General features: G+C 41.3%; 1 long non-coding RNA gene across 1 annotated transcript in view; it reads right to left on the bottom strand.

Moving 5' to 3' along the window:
- Nucleotides 1-1,578: 1,578 nt before the first annotated feature.
- Nucleotides 1,579-6,000, bottom strand: part of LOC139763000 (uncharacterized) — a 48,077-nt gene continuing 43,655 nt past the window's right edge. Inside the window, exon 3 of the long non-coding RNA XR_011715996.1 lies at nucleotides 1,579-2,595. This is a non-coding gene — a long non-coding RNA (uncharacterized lncRNA). The remainder of the gene's footprint in view (nucleotides 2,596-6,000) is intronic.

Genomic DNA, 6,000 nt, shown 5'->3' with positions numbered 1-6,000 from the left:
AATTTGAACTAGTAATAAGAATCTCATCCCTAGTAGAAATCCAAGTCTTTTTATAACACTATTGATTATGACAATCTATGGTTCATAATGAAAATTTAAGACTATCAATAAGACACTGGTTAAAAATAACCTCCGTCAAAAGGAAAAAAATGCATATTCACATTTTTTTTTTTTTTTTTGTCTCCCGCGTTTGCGAGGTAGCGCAAGGAAACAGACGAAAGAAATGGCCCAACCCACCCCCATACACATGTATATACATACGTCCACACACGCAAATACACATACCTACACAGCTTTCCATGGTTTACCCCAGACGCTTCACATGCCTTGATTCAATCCACTGACAGCACGTCAACCCCGGTATACCACATCGCTCCAATTCACTCTATTCCTTGCCCTCCTTTCACCCTCCTGCATGTTCAGGCCCCGATCACACAAAATCTTTTTCACTCCATCTTTCCACCTCCAATTTGGTCTCCCTCTTCTCCTCGTTCCCTCCACCTCCGACACATATATTCTCTTGGTCAATCTTTCCTCACTCATTCTCTCCATGTGCCCGAACCATTTCAAAACACCCTCTTCTGCTCTCTCAACCACGCTCTTTTTATTTCCACACATCTCTCTTACCCTTACGTTACTTACTCGATCAAACCACCTCACACCACACATTGTCCTCAAACATCTCATTTCCAGCACATCCATCCTCCTGCGCACAACTCTATCCATAGCCCACGCCTCGCAACCATACAACATTGTTGGAACCACTATTCCTTCAAACATACCCATTTTTGCTTTCCGAGATAATGTTCTCGACTTCCACACATTCTTCAAGGCTCCCAGAATTTTCGCCCCCTCCCCCACCCTATGATCCACTTCCGCTTCCATGGTTCCATCCGCTGCCAGATCCACTCCCAGATATCTAAAACACTTCACTTCCTCCAGTTTTTCTCCATTCAAACTCACCTCCCAACTGACTTGACCCTCAACCCTACTGTACCTAATAACCTTGCTCTTATTCACATTTACTCTTAACTTTCTTCTTTCACACACTTTACCAAACTCAGTCACCAGCTTCTGCAGTTTCTCACATGAATCAGCCACCAGCGCTGTATCATCAGCGAACAACAACTGACTCACTTCCCAAGCTCTCTCATCCCCAACAGACTTCATACTTGCCCCTCTTTCCAAAACTCTTGCATTCACCTCCCTAACAACCCCATCCATAAACAAATTAAACAACCATGGACACATCACACACCCCTGCCGCAAACCTACATTCACTGAGAACCAATCACTTTCCTCTCTTCCTACACGTACACATGCCTTACATCCTCGATAAAAACTTTTCACTGCTTCTAACAACTTGCCTCCCACACCATATATTCTTAATACCTTCCACAGAGCATCTCTATCAACTCTATCATATGCCTTCTCCAGATCCATAAATGCTACATACAAATCCATTTGCTTTTCTAAGTATTTCTCACATACATTCTTCAAAGCAAACACCTGATCCACACATCCTCTACCACTTCTGAAACCACACTGCTCTTCCCCAATCTGATGCTCTGTACATGCCTTCACCCTCTCAATCAATACCCTCCCATATAATTTACCAGGAATACTCAACAAACTTATACCTCTGTAATTTGAGCACTCACTCTTACCCCCTTTGCCTTTGTACAATGGCACTATGCACGCATTCTGCCAATCCTCAGGCACCTCACCATGAGTCATACATACTTTAAATAACCTTACCAACCAGTCAACAATACAGTCACCCCCTTTTTTAATAAATTCCACTGCAATACCATCCAAACCTGCTGCCTTGCTGGCTTTCATCTTCCGCAAAGCTTTTACTACCTCTTCTCTGTTTACCAAATCATTTTCCCTAACCCTCTCACTTTGCACACCACCTCGACCAAAACACCCTATATCTGCCACTCTATCATCAAACACATTCAACAAACCTTCAAAATACTCACTCCATCTCCTTCTCACAGGGTATGTGAGTAGATTTTACATAAAATTATACAGTAAGCTAAATAAATCAGTTCATATTTTCTATGATATGAAAATTAATGGTAATATCGAGGGCATGAGTTTGCCATTCTTGGGACCCAGTGTGTTTCTCCACATCAGGCACTCTCTCTGCGGGTGGTAAACTCTATTTGGGTTACTCTGCTCCTCAATTAAGAGAGACAAGTACCTAGAATATACAGATGAGAATTTCCTTTATCACCATGTCAATCAGCATACAAGAACCTCTGAGGATGATACACTGTCTTGGTTGATTTTGTCTTTAATCATTACAGCATACATAAGTAGCATGAGAATTGGCCATAACAAATATAAGTGAAATAAATGCAAAGATCAAAATGAAATAAATGCAAAGTAATGAGGATGGCATGCAAATGTAATTGAAATATACAGAAATAAGCTACAGGAATCTGTATGTGAAGAAAGCCTTTGAGTTGACCTGGCTGACCTTTTAAGTGTTGAAAATATACCAGGCTCCATGATGAAGTCAGTGCTCGAGAACTGCCATAGGCAGTTGGACTGAATGTCCGCTGGACTGAGGGCTTCATCTTCCTCCTGTCAACAGAAGAATGAAAATTAGCATTTATGGGACTTAACAAATTATTCAGCTTTCCAATGAAAGCTGTATGTTTGCTTAAGGCCCAGACTCACAAAGGGGAAAGTGATGATATGTGTGGATCCATCTAAGAAGAAAAATATGGCTTGGAACATGTGGAATTCTCTAAACCTTTCAACTACTCCACCCACATATATATTCAGAGCCTGGGTAACAATGCCTACCATGTATTTACAAATTGAGATTTTCTGCTGTAATTCCAAGGCTAAGTTCTGGGTTGGTTATATGAGTTTGCTGGATGCCTTTGCTGAACATACTAAATTCAGTTGCCCTTCACACAAGGAAGAGTGAAGTATCACAGTTTATGCTGATGCTTATGCCACAGCCAAATTTTCCTTAATTTCCAACTAAACTGCCCTTACCCTGGTAAACCTAATAAATTTGCTTTTATCCACATTTACTTCCAAGCTTGGTCACAACTTTGACAAGTTTCCCAAATCTGCCATCAGTGGTGTATCATCAGCAAACAACAACTGACTCACTTATCAGAATCTTTCATCCCTAACAAACTGCATAATTGCTCCTCTCTCCAAGACTCTCACTTTACCTCCCTTACCACCCCATTCATAAACAAACTGAACAACCATGGTGACATCACATACCCTTACCACAGACCAAGCTTCATTTGAAACCATTTACTCTCTCTTTCTTCTCACTGATACTGTTTCCTCTTTTCCAAAAACCCGCACTAATCTTCTCCTTCACCTCCAAAATATAATGATCAGACATCCCACCAGCTGCCCCTCTCAACATACTTACAGCCAAAAGTATCTCTTTTACTCGCCTATCAATTACTATGTAATCCAATTATACCCGCTGAACATCTTTCTTATTCACATACATATATTGATGTATGTCCCCTCTTTTCAGTCCAGATATTCCCAATCACCTGTACTTTTCCAGAAGCTCTTCATCATTTCCATTCATAATACTGAATATTCATGTTCAAATCACCCATGACTAATACCTGGTGTCTTAATCAAAACTGCTGACACACTCACTCATGGCCAGGTGCATTAACACTAATAATCACCCATCTCTTGCCATCCACTTCCATTTTTACCCACATTAGGCTAGAATTTACTTCCTTACACTATTCCATACACTACCACAACTCCTGCTTCAGGAACAGTACAACTCCTTCACTGGCTCTTGTCCTCTCACCAACCCCAGACTTTACTCCTAAAGACATTTTAAAACTATCCTTACCTTTACCCTTCAGATTCGTTTCACTCAGAAATAGACCATCTTAATTATACCACCTATCTCTCCTTTCTTCTCATCTTTGTTACATCTACACATATCAAAACACCCAAGCTTGAGGATTCAAGGAAGATGAGCACACAGACATAGACAGACAGACAGACAGACAGACAGACAGACAGACACACACACACACACACACGTGTGTTGAAAAGGTTAGGACAAATGGAAAGAATGAGTGAGGAAAGGTTGACAAAGAGGATATATGTGTCAGAAGAAGCCGGAGACCAAAATGGAGGTGGAAGGATGGAGTGAAAAAGATTTTAAGTCACTGGGACCTAAATATGCAGAAGGTTGAAAGGCATGCATGGAAAAAAGTGAATTGGAACGATGTGGTATACTAGGGTCGATGTGCTATCAATGGACTGAACCACAGCATGTGAAGCATCTGGGAAAAGCCATGGAAAGGTCTGTGGGTCCTGGATGTGGATAAGGAGCTATGGTTTCTGTCCATTACTCATGACAGCTAGAGAATGAGAGTCTATATGTGCATTTATGTATATACATGCATATGTGGGTGAGTTGGGCCATTCTTAATACCTTCCACAAAGCATCTCTATCATGTGTATATACAGATATTATTATATCATATCTAACTGCAGTTTCCCCAGTCAGCGAGGTAGCACAAGAAAACAGAAGAAAATGGCCCAACCACTCATATACACATATATATACATAAATGCCCATATGCACACATATACATATCAACGTACACATACATATAGATACAAAGACATACATATATACACATGTAAATATTCATACTTGCTGCCTTCATCCATTTCTGTCACTACCCCACCACACAGGAAATAGCCCCCTACAGCAAGGTAGTGCCAGGAAAAAAAAAAAAAAAAAAAATGAAATAAAAAAAAAAGGCCACATTTGCTCATACTCAGTCTGTAGCTGTCATGTGTAACACAACCAAACCACAGCTCCCTTTCCACATCCAGGCCCTACAGACCTTTCCATGGTTCACCCCAGACGTTTCACATGCCCTGGTTCAATTCAGTGACAGCACGTCGACCTCGGTATACCACATCGTTTCCTTGCATGACTTTCACCCTCCTATATGTTTAGGCCCCAGTTGCTCAAAATCTTTTTCACTCTATCCTTCCACCTCTAATTTGGTATCCCGCTTCTTCTCGTTCCCTCTACCTCTGACACATATATCCTCTTTGTCAATCTTTCCCCAGTCATTCTCTCCATGTGTCCAAACCAATTCAACACATCCTCTTCTGCTCTCTCAACCACACTCTTTTCATTACCACACATCTCTCTTACCCTTTCATTACTTACTCGATCCAACCACCTCACACCATATATTGTCCTCAAACATCTCATTTCCAACACATCCACCCTCCTCTGCACAACCCTATCTATAGCCCAGGCCTCACAACCATATAGCATTGTTGGAACCACTATTCCATCAAACATACCCATTTTTGCTCTGAGATAATATTCTCACCTTCCACACATTCTTCATTACTCCCAGAACCTTCACTCCCTCCCCTACCCTGTGACCCACTTCCACTTCCATGGTTCCATCTGCTGTTAAGTCCACTCTCAGATATCTAAAACACTTCACTTCTTCCAGTTTTCCCCATTCAAACTTACCTCCCAATTAACTTGTCCCACAACCCTACTGAACCTAATAATCTTGCTCTTATTCACATCTACTCTCAACTTTCTTCTTTCACACACTTTACCAAACTCAGTAACCAACCTCTGCAGTTTCTCACATGAATCAGCCACTAGAGATGTATCATCAGCAAACAACAAGTGACTCACTTCCCAAGCCCTCTCATCCACAACAGAGGGCATACTCGCCCCTGTCTCTAAAACTCTTGCATTTACCTCCCTAACCTCCCCATCCATAAAAAAATCAAACAGCCATGGGGACATCACACACCCCTGCCAACATTCACTGGGAACCAATCACTCTCCTCTCTTCCTACTCATAAACATGCCTTGCATCCTTGGTAAAAACTTTTCACTGCTTTAAGTAACTTACTTCCCACACCATATACTCTTAAAACCTTCCACAAAGCATCTCTATCAACTTTATCATATGCCTTCTCCAG

Source organism: Panulirus ornatus, chromosome 45 (assembly GCF_036320965.1).
Source record: "Panulirus ornatus isolate Po-2019 chromosome 45, ASM3632096v1, whole genome shotgun sequence".
Taxonomy (NCBI): Eukaryota; Metazoa; Arthropoda; class Malacostraca; order Decapoda; family Palinuridae; genus Panulirus; species Panulirus ornatus.
Note: the sequence above shows the minus strand (reverse complement) of the source record. Positions and strands in the feature narration are given on the sequence as shown.